The following is a 14424-nucleotide window of genomic DNA, read 5'->3' on the forward strand; positions in this document are numbered from 1 at the left end:
CGCTGCCCAGCTCCGCTTTCCCGTCTGGTGCAGAACTCTCCCGGTGACGGAAGCGAGACAGGGGAGTGCGCCTGACCGGACTGCACGTGCACCGACTGGAGGATTTTGTAAGGCCAGTTGCAAGCGAACGGCCAGTCAGAAGAGAATGGCGGTGAGGGAGCGACCAGGCCGGAGGAGGTCACTGTGGCCCCATCTCCGGTACACTGTAACCTCTGTAAACAAATTTCCTGGTCTGCCTCAACTTCTCAGTTTCATACTAAATAAATTAGCATTGAGTGGGACAAAATGTTTTATAATAAGGTATTTTGCTTTAATTAAAAACAAAACAACATCTCCTTTTCTGTATATTGGAGCTTTCTGGATGGACGCCCAGTATTTCCAATAATAATTTCTGTACCTGTTTTGCCGTTTTTGTGTTTATTGTGTTTTGTCTTAATAATTTCACACTATTTAATCCATCAGTTTGAGTTGCTGAGATTGCCTTTATTGTTACTGTTCTCTTTGGCTGTGTACATTGCTTGTTGCAGAATTAAATTATACAATAATTCTAACAAGACTGTCTTGTACTCAATTTTTTGGTAATTTGCAGCCACATTGCCTCTGCCCCTGGCATTATGTTTTGTAATTGCCAAGCTGTTCCGTGCGTCTGCTTTTTAATATTCCAGCAATTTTTCACGTAAACTGGCACCCCTACATCCCCCAACCTTCCTGAGGACCTGCGTCGGCATGGCCTGTGCTTTCAAAGTCAGCATGTCGTCTGGAGTTGCCTGAAAAAAGAACTGCAATCTCATCCTAATTAAAAATGTCCCCAGGCTAACACTGCCACGCTTCAGACAGGACATTCTTTACCAGCATCTCTGCTCAAGCTTTATCTGTATCATTTTTCTCATCATGACGCTTCCCGGAAAAAAAAAATCTTTGCAGTTATTTTCTTTCTTTCTTTTTTTTTTTTAGTGCACAGATGCTCATTTGTACTCAGGGAACATCTTGGGCCTTTTCCATCTCAATTCTCTCTGTTATTTCTCAGTCCTTTGAATCACTTTCTTTTGTACAGCATGGACTGAAAATAGAAGTAATACGTACTGTACCAAAGCAGTAATCTGCTCAGACGCTCTCAAAAGGGCACATAGAACTAGCAAAAGGAAGACCCTTAAAAATGTGGTAGGATTTTCTTTTTGTTTCTCATGACTGGTTTTATTTTTTTTTCTTGACATAAGCTATCAGCACGCACAGCGAGGACAATTTATCACTTGCGGTGTTGTGTAATACATGTTTGCAAGGTATAAACCAGTTTCTCTATTCCTTTATAAGGTTGTGTCACCTTTTCAGAAACGGTGTTAAAATCATTTCACACATATAAAAACAAACCTTTTAAACCATCAAATACCTATTGAACCTGTTTATTATTATTATTATAATTATTATTGTTACACATTTGTGTAGTACTGATACAGTTATCACAGTGCTTTGCAGACTACATCAAATGAATCACTAATTGACACTCAGGGCTTACAACAAGGTACCTACAGAAAACTAGCACCACGTGGCGAGAAGCCAATTAATATACCAGTGTGTTTTTCGGTGGTGATGGAAACTGGAGCACCATGAGGAAACATACGGATCATGCAAACTCCATGCAGATAGTGTCCTAGTGTCCTGGCTTCAGGATTCTAACTTGGGTTTCCAATGCAACAAATCAACAGTGCTCTCTAGTGATGGCCAGAAATGTCATAACATGCAGATCTCCACAGAGCTACGGAGGGAATTTACCTTATCCAATGAAATGTTGCCTAACTAAATCCCCCCACCTCTCAATGAAAATTTACTGTTATCTCCAGCACAATTGATCATATACAACCTCCTCAGCGACATGGAGGGCAACTGTACACACTTGGGATTTCTACCCAAAACAATTTTCATCCTCAATGCCAATGAGGAGGTCATTAGTGAACATTTGTGCTGCTGAGGAGAAGTTAAGGTTGTATGTAGCTAAACGCTAACCTAAACCATTTTGTTAGTGGTATCCTGCTATAGTAGGGTTGCCAGGTCGGCTGATGGAGAAAACCGGACAGGGGGTGGAGTTAGGGGCGGAGTCAGAAGCGCACTTTTATGTAGAGTGGGGATAAGCAATGGGCTTTTTAAAAAATGTTTTTTACAGTATTTATATCGCACTGACATCTTCTGCAGCACATTACAGAGTACATAGCCATGTCACTAACTGTCCTCACCAGTACATGCACATAAGAGACCACTTTTCACCAGTAAATGCACATAATAAGAGACCGCTTTTCACCAGTAAATGCACATAAGAGACAGAGCAGAAAACTATTACAAAACTGGAAAACTATGCAAATAATGCAATGCATTTATGGCGTTTTTGCACAGTGAAGTGGTCGATTTCTTGCGGGAAGTTTTAAAAAAAAAAATTTTCCCACCAAAATTTTTTTATTGAGAACAATAAAGTGGACATACATAGGCATAAAGTTAAAATATAAATCTGCGCATACATGTATGTACACATTTTGAGCAAATATAACAAATATAACAGTATAACAGTATAAATTGCGTTGTACAATAGTATGAATTCAAGTGTAAAGTATAGTAAGCACCGGGCTCAGGCGAGATTGAATGAGATTGAAAGTCACGCCTGGACTATACGGAGGGGAGATAGAGCGGAGCCAATGCACACAAAGAGCGGAAATACAACCAGAGAATTATGGGTCACTCACTCACCATATCTCCAGACTCCTGACCTTACCTTGCTTCCTTCGCAGATGCAGAATCGCATTGCAAATGACGTGAGTGACGCACGTCATGCGTGCGTTGGCAACGCAGCGTTGGCGTTGCCGTAGCAACGTCGGGAAGCGCAGGCTCGGGGGCGGTACTTAAGCTGGCGTAACTTACGCCGCGTAAGCTGGCTGGCTGTGCCTTTGACTGACAGCCAGGCAGCGAATCAGCGGTCGCGCAGCGCTGGCGGACGGGTGGCGGCAAGTGGCAAAAGGCATAAAACCGGACATCTTAATTGTCCAGTTTAACATGCCTTTTTGGACAGGACACAGCGGCCAAAAACCGGACTGTCCGGTCTAAAACCGGACACCTGGCAACCCTATGCTATAGCCATAGCCATCAGTTTTACAATGGACATAACATTAAACTTGTATCTTCCAAAAGCCTAATAACTAAACTTCTACTTAATCCTGGCTTTTTAAAAAATCTCCAACCAATCTGCCAGTCTATTAGAAATTTCAAACTAACCCAATACTTTCTCTAACAATAGCATTTAATTGTATCCTAACCAAAAGTAAGCCAAAATTAACATTTCTCCTAGCTCTATCCTACATGGACTTCCTTATCACGAAAAGCTAGCAAAGCTTTACTTCTTCACTTCCCCATTGACCTGTCATATGCTCCCTGTAACCCCTCTCACTTTATTCAACAGTGTGCTCTACCTCCTCCTGCTCTCCTGTCCCACCATCCATACTATGTACCTCTCTTTCACACAGGACCCCTCCTATCAGCCCCAGTGACTGATGGTCTCTGCACTCTTCACCTGCCCTATAACCAATACTGTGAGTTTTTCTCACCAGTCAGCTCACCTGTCCTCTTGATCTACCCCCAACCTTCTCACATGTCCTTGCTACCCACATAGCTTTCTATTTCCATCTTTCTCACCAGCCAGCATTTCTCCCTTCTGCCAAGCATCAATGTCCACAGTTTTCAGTTTTTGTTTTGTTTTTGATGAGGAATTAATACAGTTCAGGAGAACTATAAAAGTTACCCATGGTCACACAGTAGCCCTTGTTCAGCAAAGGCTCAACCAAAGATAGCACAGATGATGTTGCCACCCCGTAGTCGCTGAAACTGGGATTGAATTTAGTCCCTTTACTGGTATACAGAATGGTGTTCCATATATTTCCCACTGCTGACTTGCATAGCATATAGGATATCACACCAAAGCGGGCCCTCCTAGATGCAATATATTGAATTCAGGTCAGCCTCCCCTTGTAGGCCATCAGGCTTTCATCAACACTTATGTCCCTCTGGGGTACATAAGTGTTAAGGAAGTTGACCACTACCAGCTGATAAACCTCCCAAATTTTTTTGAGTTCTGGCCCAGGGTGGGTGGTCTCGTCAAAGGTGTCATTGTCTGAAAAATGCAAAAATGTCATTATGAGTCCAAAACGGTGATCAGACATTACAGTGCCAAAGAATGGGATAGCAATGATTTTATTTGTAGACCAATACCATTTCTGCAGGGGCTTCCCTATCGCCACCTGCAGAATAATTAGTCTGAAGAAAAGCCACAAGTCCTCCTTGGTGACCAGCTCCCACGTCCTGCTCCTTGAAAAGCACCCTTGTGGAGCAGCCAGTTGTTGTGTGGCATAGCGGTTTGTCTCCACCACTACTTTTCCAATGACAGCATCATTGAATAAGAGCTGCAAGTAGGCCAGGGGGTTGTTCTTGCACTCTATCTTCAGGCCAGGCTCCCCAGTAAAAGGCAAATTTGGAGGCGGTGGCAGAGCCTGATTAGTGTCAATGGGGCACCAGATGCGTATATCACTAACCTCTATGGTGTCACTTTCCCTACCCGTGTCAGATGACAGTTCTCCAGGTGCGTCGCTGTCACTCGAGTCCGCCAATGACTGCAGATCAGGATCGTTGTCTTCAAACTCAATAATCGCGCTTCCGGTGTAAGACGCCTTGAGGCTGCCGCCATAGCAGGTGACGGGCAGGTGACAGGCAGAGAGTAGTCAAATCCAGGCAGAGGTCGGTACAGGCACAGGCAAAGAGAGTAGTCGAAATTCAGGCATAGGTCAATGCAGGCAGCAAGCAGAGAGTAGTCAAAATCCAGGCAAAAATCTGTAACAGGTAATCAGAATATAAGGCAGATCAGTAGATTACACAAGCTCTTGCTCAGAAGCAGCAGGGAACCAAATGGCTAAGGTGCATTGGATACAAATGTACAGTATTTGCCACATTTGTATCCAATACATGCAGAAATTGGGCCAATCAACTTTAATTTTTGAATTTCCTGCACCCCCCCCCCCTTCCATCGTCACGCGGCCCTGACATGACGCAGCACCGCCTCTCTGCTGATCTGATTGGCCACTGGGACCCCGGAAGAAGAACCAGGACATGGGGATTAAGCGGCCCGAGAGAGAAGCTGACAGCTGGGGAGAGAGGCTCCAAAACTGCAGGAAAACCAGATATTTCCCCTATAGGGACTGTAGGTCCAATCTTTACCTAAATCCATTCTTAAGTAACCTCTGTGTATCTTTTGTCCCCCTTAGTGTCACCTCTGTTCCCCCTTGCCTCTTTTGTCCCCTCATGTCCCCCTGTGCCTTTTTTGTCCCCCTGTATCTCTTTTGTCCCCCTCTGTGTCACCTTTGTTCCCCCTGTACCTCTTTTGACCCCTCCATGCCACCTCTGTTCCAATCACCGTGGTTACTTATGGCCGGGACCTTTCGTCATCATGAGGTGCCGCCCAGAAGTAACCATGGTGACTGGATGATATGCATCAGTAGAGCAGTGAGATTCGGTGCTGGATCAGGGCCATGTGAGTTACTTGCTACTTGCAACTTGGCAGAAGGGGGCTGCAGAGCACAAGGCAGCCCAGGCCGAGGCCCCTGCAGAGTGTGATGCCTCAAGCCATTGCGTGGATCGCTTATACCCTCATGGTGGCCCTGACAAGGGCTTGTTGATGGGGCTAAGTCTGCACTGCGCAGGCACACACAGCTTGTGCCTGCACAGTAGCTCAGAGCCAGACAGGCTTCACTTTTTCCATTGAGCCCAAGCGCCGCCTCCTTGCTACTGGCCAGGCAACAGCTGTCCTGTCCCTGTACAGTGCAGTTGCTCTCGTTCTTGTACAAGAGCGCGGGCAAAAGCTGTGGGGGTCTCAGCACTGGAATGGCCTGGTGAAGGGAAATAGGGACGTCTCTGGAGGAGCCAGAAGCTTCCCCCTATTGAGGTATCTTAATTTGTTTCCTTACAAAACTCACAGGTTTACTTGAAAATCAGTTTTAGATAAATACCTATTTTAAATAGAAACAGACAGAAAAACAGACCCTCTGATTTCTGCTTTTAAAGATAAATAAAAAAAATAAATAAACACAGTACAAAAGAATCTTCTGAAACAGCAAAGTTGTTAATAAATAATCTCTGTGCAATGTCTTGTAATCTCCATGCTCCGCTTGTTCTCCTATTTTTGTGATATTGAACAGATCAAAATAAATTACAATTTTTACTGTATAGTAACTCGTGGGCATGCTGAGCAAACAAATTGTATTTTCATGCATATTGGACATTATCCAGATACTCCATCTTCAAACTGATTTAATATCTTTACAAAGGAAAAAAATAGATTTGGTAATGTGCCAGGATTTATTTATTGTTTTTAGCTATTTGTTCCTGGTAATATGGAACATTGTTGAAAAAGCAAAGATTTGGAGAGGCATGAAGGGAAAATCAATGTTTCCAGACGTCTGGGGAGCAAATTAGACAAAATCACTACCCAAGTGCTGCGTTAAATGATGTGTCTGCGTTTATAACATTTGATAAAGCTGAAAATAAGGTTTAAAATATTAAATAATTCAGCGTGGATTTTGTTTTGAGCCTAGGTGAAAGTCTAATAGAAAGTAAAAATCATTATGTAATACAATAAAGACTACATAGATAGAGTCTTAGTGAAAGATAATAACAGTAACTTCTTGTTGTATTTTTAAGGCGGTTCTCTGGGCATCATTTTAATATCAGAAAATAATATTAGACCTTAAATTATGCCCACCTACCGTGGTATATTGCCTGAAAAATGTGACTGCCCCCAAGAACTACTAACCAGCACACTGCATCATGGGAAAGGTTAATACAGTTATCCAATTGGTGTGCAGTGGTCTGTTTATCTGAGATTTTTAATTGATTTTATTGTCGTTTTATTGATTCCCAAACCTTAAGAACTAATTATTGGAACTCAAATTGGCTTGGTAAGCTCAGTGACCCCTGACCTACATACATATGTGAATCCAATTATGAGAAAGAGTATTTAAGGGGGTCAATTGTACGTTTCCCTCCTCTTTTAATTTTCTCTGAAAAGTAGCAACATAGGGGTCTCAAAACAACTCTCAAAGGACCTGATGACAAAGATTGTTCACCATCATGGTTTAGGGGAAGAATACAGAAAGCTGTTTCAGAGATTTCAGCTGTCTGTTTCCACAGGTAGGAACATATTGAGGAAATGGAAGACCACAGGCTCAGTTCAAGTTAAGGCTCGAAGTGGCAGACCAAGAAAAATCTCAGATAAACAGAAGTGACGAATGGTGAGAACAGTCGGGGTTAACCCACAGACCAGCACCAAAGACCTACAACATCATCTTGCTGCAGATGGAGTCACTGTGCATTCATTCGGCACACTTTACACAAGGAGATGCTGTATGCAAGAGTGATGCAGAGGAAGCCTTTTCTCCGCCCACAGCACAAACAGAGCCCCTTGGGGTATACTAAAGCACATTTGGACAAGCCAGTGTAAGGCTTGGTGGTGTATTCTCCACAGTCAGCATGCAACGCATGAGCTGGCGTGGAGGAGGTACACACACTAGCACCAGGAAACAGGCTATCCCTAGTATAGTGGAGGGGAGGACTGACTCCAATAGGAGATTGTGGCGCACAGAGCCAGTGCAGATCTGACAGCCACAAACAATGCTTTCGTTATAACGTCTCAGCGCAAAGTAGCGCTGAGCGCATAAACCAGAACTGAGGAGATCAGGACAGGTAGTCAGAATGAACGCTTGCTAGCTAGCGGCTACTTAGCGACAGCAAGCGTCCAAAACCAGACAGACTGGAATGAGGCAGCCAATGCGATGCGGCGATGGCGTGCCTCACAAAGACAGGACAGGATAGTCAGAAAATAGCAGGATTGAGATAGAAGAACGTAACACAGATAAATATACAATAAGTATGTTTTCCTAGCGTATTACAATTACAGCTATCAATGAAACTATTTGTTACGTCTGACTAACATATGTATATATCGGCAATGAACCGATATATGACATAAGCAGGAACGCTGACTAGGAATGGAGTAACACAGGGAACAGGACTCAGAAGGATTCGCTATCTCTTCGCAGAGATGAACGCAATCCACAAACGGTAACAGAACAGGATTCAGAAGGATTCGTTATCTCTTCGCAGAGATGAATGCAATCCACCAACGGTAACAGGACAGGATTCAGAAGGATTCGCTATCTCTTCGCAGAGATGAACGCAATCCACAAACAGAACCAGGAGCAGGGTAACTACCTCAGCACGGGTGGTCACGGTACGCGCAACCTACCAAAACGTGCTGGAAAGCTGACTAACTGCACACAGGATATAAACAGTTCGTGTACGTATACATCAGCGACACTGATGTATCACGTAACACAAATACAAGGAAAATAATAAACGTGCTGGTATGCATATATATTGGCAATGAACCAATATATGATGCAAAGACCAGCAAAGTATCTTTATAACAAGAAACACGATCGGGGGCTAAAGCGACAGCAAGACAGGCTTAGGCTGAAGCTATGAAAACCCAAGGAAACCCTGCAGGAAGCAGATCTTTATACTGAGGTCATCCAATGGGAGCAGACATGCAGATTCCCACACAGGTGAATGATAATCAGTCACAAGCTGACAGCAGGGAAAGACAGACAAAGCTATGCAACTTGCATGGAAATAGATCAGAACTGCCTGAGCTGCAGCACTAATACTTCCAGTAATAGCTGCTGCAGCAGCGATCATTACAGTACCCCCGCCTTTAAAAGTGGATTCCAGACGCTTTTCAAAACTGAAATTTCCAACAAAACAGTCTGACTGATAATTCATGATGACCGGGACAGCCCGGCAAGACCGAATTCCAGAATCAGTCCCCACAAGACTGGACCCATCAGAACCAGAACCTACAGAACCATGCCCATCAGTACTACAAGCCCCAGTGTGACACCCATCAGAACCATGATTTCCAGAAGAAAGCCCTCCGAAACTCCCTGAGCGATACCCACCGCCTTCCAGGAACAGTTCAGAAACGCCAAAGCCTTTGCAATGCCCACCGGTACTGTCTTTACCAACACAAAACCCACTGTTGAACCAGTCCAAGGCACCAGGACAAGTTTTCTCAGAGACCTCCCAGAACACCTTGAAGCTCCAAAGAGATCCCCATAGGTCAGAATGCCCCTTAGGCTCACATGGAGAACTATCAAGAACCCCTATGGAACCTAGGGCAATTCCCGAGTCAGGGCCACAAGGACAAACATCAATATCAGGGCTTTCAGGGACCAGAACCATCTCTGGGCATGCAGGCAGACTGGCAATATCAGAACGTGTTCCCACTAAGGAAGCATCAGAGCACGCTAACACCTTAGACACACTTGGGCATTCTGGCACACAAAGAACATCTGGGCACACCGGCACAAGAGAAACCTCTGGGCATGTCAAGGAACTGTGAGCCTCAGGGTCAGCCAAGACAGGACCAAAACCAGGACTGGCCAAAAAAAAATCATCATGACTAAACTTCGCAACTACTGGACTTTTACACGAGAATGCTGGATCAGACTTAGATGTCGCTGATTCCAGCAAAGTCAGTAACAAATCAGATTCAGGGGCACTAACAAGACAGGACAAATCTTCTGATGTATGCACTGAACCAGACAGGGACTCCACAACTACCTTTGGACTGGACAGAGACTCATTTAATACACTGGATTGGAGCTCATGAGGCGCTGCAGAACAAGTCAGTATTGCAGCAGCCCCCACTGGACTAGGCAAAACTGAGGAATTCCCTGGACAGGAAGGGAACTCTGGAACCTCTGCCACAGCGGCCAGAGAACCAGAATCTTTCAGGATACAGGGCTGGGTTTCAGGAACACTCATCAGACCGGACTGAAATTCTGAGATTTCTATTATTTTGACCAGAGAATCAGAATTATCCATGTTACAGGGCAAGACTTCTGAAACATTCAGAGGACAGGGCTGGAGTTCCTCGGCTGTTACAACACTGGAGAGGGACTCAACATTGGTTAAATCAGACTGTGTACAGGGCAAGGTATCTGACACACTTGCTGACGAGGACAATATTTCAATGGCTTCTGCTTTGCTGGGCAGAAATTCATCAAGTTTTATTAGAGCAGACTTTAATTCCAAAACAGCTGCTAGACAAGTGAATATTACTGCAACACCAACTGAGGTAAGCAGTGCTTCAGCCTCCTCTGCTAGAGGGTTTAAAGTATCCAAAGTACTGGGTGAAGCATAAGACTCTGCGACCACAGCTTCACTGGACAGGATCACTGAACAGTCCATATTGCAGGGCAAAACCATGGAAGCACCTGCTGGACAGCATAATGATTCTGTGACCTGAGTTTCATTGGAGAGATCTACTGCACAATTCATGGTACAGGGCAAATTTATTGGAAAATTTTCTGAACAAGGTAATAATTCTGCGATTTCAGGTTCACATAGCAGATGCTCTGAGCTATTCACGAAACTAGAGCGAGGTGTAGAAACAGGAAGATCAAGACACAATGTTTGCGCATCTGAATCACCATTCATTTGTAAAATTGGAAAATTCAGATGCGGGGGTTCTGAGTTTACTAGACAGGATTGCTGGGACTCGGAAACTGATGCAGTGCACCTACTGGCATCTGCTGGATCAGACAGGAGTTGAACTTTATTAACACAGGTAATTTCTGCAGAAGTGTTTGCAGAGACAGGCAAGATTTTTCTGGTGTCTGTTTCACTAAACAAAGAGTCATGAGTACTGGCTAGACTGGACTCGGAAGTCAGCAGGACCTCTGGATTCTCTGCTGAGAAATTTGCGCAGGGCAAGGTTAAGAATGTATCAGTGGCTTCTGTTTTACTGGGAAGTAACACTGAGTTATCCCTGGTACAGGGTGGAATTGCAGGAACTTCAATTTCACACAAAAAGAGCTCCGAATCACCTGCTGAATCAGCCAAAGGTGCTGAAGCAGGCGGGTCAGAACGCCAAATTTGCGAATTCGGAGTCACATAAAAATCATCCAAAATCAGTTCCCACACATCAATCAAGGGAGCCACACGGTCATACCTACACACACCAGCCTCTATTAGGTTATAGGCTGACTTAATGCATGCGTTCAATACCATTTCACTTTTTGCACTGTAAAATTGACAAAATGAACTTGAATCATTCTTCCATTCACAGACCAGGGCTTCCATCTCTCCCCTCTCGAATGGAGGATCCCATGCATACTTAACAGCGAAACATTTAGGCTGATCACAGTCTGCAGATATGATTGTGGCAGGCACATGTATAGGGTTAATTAGCAGGTGATTGGCAGATTCCTTATTCTTAAGAATTTCCAATACCTGTAGCAAGTGTTGAACTGTAGTGTATGCAAACTTCCCTTGGTTCACAAATAAGTTGATTTGTTCAATACTCTGTAATATCTCATCATAATCATACTCAGATAATTCTTTTAAACAAAAATCTTTATTTTCCCTAGCCAGGGAGGAAAGTTCATTAGTAGTTTCATAAGTCCATTTAACTCCCCTGAAAGACAATTGCATTTCATTATCTGTTAATGGCAGAATCTCATTATAGGTCTCAGTCGCTAAGGATAATGATTCTGCAGATTGGACACGTTTCTTAGAATGTTTGCGTTTTGCCTTTGACCTTGCGGTTTTTGGTGATTTATTCAAAGCTGCAGGAAAATTATCAGTAACACTTTCTGCTTGCTGCTCATTCTTGCAAGCAATTGAAGGAGCAGCTGATTGGCCTGCTGCTAGGAGTTCATTAAGAGGAAAAGGCAATGGATCTATGCGCAACCAGTTATGGATCACAAACGCTAGAAATTCCAGCGGTCTATCTTTCAAATCGGAATGATTGAGAACATCAAATGCCCACTGGAATAATTCCCCTTTAAACAAAATATAACTTAGTTGGAGTGCCCAGGTTTAAACAGGAGTCGCTTGGAGATCAGGATTGGTCAGGAACCTGGCACATTCAGAGAAAAACTCATTTTCTGTTTCAGAGCTAAGTTCTTCAAATTTCTTAAAGGAACAGGAACCATAATTAACAGTGTCATACTTTCTGGGAATCCCCCCCACAATGGGGATTGGTAATGGGGTTTTCATAATGTAAGGCTTGGTGGTGTATTCTCCACAGTCAGCATGCAACTCATGAGCTGGCGTGGAGGAGGTACACACACTAGCACCAGGAAACAGGCTATCCCTAGTATAGTGGAGGGGAGGACTGACTCCAATAGGAGATTGTGGCGCACAGAGCCAGTGCAGATCTGACAGCCACAAACAATGCTTTCGTTATAACGTCTCAGCGCAAAGTAGCGCTGAGCGCATAAACCAGAACTGAGGAGATCAGGACAGGTAGTCAGAATGAACGCTTGCTAGCTAGCGGCTACTTAGCGACAGCAAGCGTCCAAAACCAGACAGACTGGAATGAGGCAGCCAATGCGATGCGGCGATGGCGTGCCTCACAAAGACAGGACAGGATAGTCAGAAAATAGCAGGATTGAGATAGAAGAACGTAACACAGATAAATATACAATAAGTATGTTTTCCTAGCGTATTACAATTACAGCTATCAATGAAACTATTTGTTACGTCTGACTAACATATGTATATATCGGCAATGAACCGATATATGACATAAGCAGGAACGCTGACTAGGAATGGAGTAACACAGGGAACAGGACTCAGAAGGATTCGCTATCTCTTCGCAGAGATGAACGCAATCCACAAACGGTAACAGAACAGGATTCAGAAGGATTCGTTATCTCTTCGCAGAGATGAACGCAATCCACCAACGGTAACAGGACAGGATTCAGAAGGATTCGCTATCTCTTCGCAGAGATGAACGCAATCCACAAACAGAACCAGGAGCAGGGTAACTACCTCAGCACGGGTGGTCACGGTACGCGCAACCTACCAAAACGTGCTGGAAAGCTGACTAACTGCACACAGGATATAAACAGTTCGTGTACGTATACATCAGCGACACTGATGTATCACGTAACACAAATACAAGGAAAATAATAAACGTGCTGGTATGCATATATATTGGCAATGAACCAATATATGATGCAAAGACCAGCAAAGTATCTTTATAACAAGAAACACGATCGGGGGCTAAAGCGACAGCAAGACAGGCTTAGGCTGAAGCTATGAAAACCCAAGGAAACCCTGCAGGAAGCAGATCTTTATACTGAGGTCATCCAATGGGAGCAGACATGCAGATTCCCACACAGGTGAATGATAATCAGTCACAAGCTGACAGCAGGGAAAGACAGACAAAGCTATGCAACTTGCATGGAAATAGATCAGAACTGCCTGAGCTGCAGCACTAATACTTCCAGTAATAGCTGCTGCAGCAGCGATCATTACAGCCAGCTTCATTTTGGAATAAGTTGCTGAGGACTGATGAAACTAAAATTTAGTTATTTGAGCATAACAAGTGGCGTTATGCAGGGAGGAAAAACAACACAGCATTCCAAGAAAAACACCTGCTATCTGCAGTAAAATATGGTGGTGGTTCCATCATGCTGTTGGGCTGTGTGACCAGTGAAGGGACTGGGAGTCTTGTCAAAGTTGAGGGACACATGGATTCCACTCAGTATCAGAAGATTCTATAGACTAATGTCCAGGAATCAGTGACAAAGCTGAAGCTCCCCGGGGCTGGATCTTTCAACAAGACAACGACCCTAAACACTGCTCAAAATCCACTAAGGCATTCATGCAGAGGAACAAGTACAACGTTCTGGAATGGCCATCTCAGTCCTCAGACCTGAATATAATTGAAAATCTGTGGTGTGAATTAAAGAGAGCTGTCCATGCTCGGAAGCCATCAAACCTGAATGAACTAAAGATGTTTTGTAAAGAGGAATGGTCCAAAATACCTTCAAGCAGAATCCAGACTCTCATTGGAACCTACAGGAAAAGTTTAGAGGCTGTAATGTCTGCAAAAGGAGGATCTACTAGATATTGATTTAATTTCTTTTTTGTGGTGCACAAATTTATGCACCTGCCCAGGGGCGTAGCAATAGGGGGTGCAGAGGTAGCGACCGCATCGGGGCCCTTGGGCCAGAGGGGCCCCGAAGGGCTCTCCCTCATCTACATTATTACCTCTCTATTGGTCCTGTGCTCATAATAATCATTTCTATAGATGCTGTGAATTGTAGTAATCACTAACAAACTGTTTCCCAGCCTCTTCTTGCACCTCTGACACTGTAGTTGCCATTGGCAGGTTTTGGCATGCCGTATCAATTGTTATGTATAGAGTGCTTGGGGGGCCCCATGTAAAACTTGCATCGGGGCCCACAGCTTCTTAGCTACGCCACTGCACCTGCCTAATGTTGTTTAAACAATTATTGCACACTTTCTGTAAATCCAATAAACTTC

This window comes from Hyperolius riggenbachi, chromosome 2, assembly GCF_040937935.1.
Source record: "Hyperolius riggenbachi isolate aHypRig1 chromosome 2, aHypRig1.pri, whole genome shotgun sequence".
NCBI lineage: Eukaryota > Metazoa > Chordata > Amphibia > Anura > Hyperoliidae > Hyperolius > Hyperolius riggenbachi.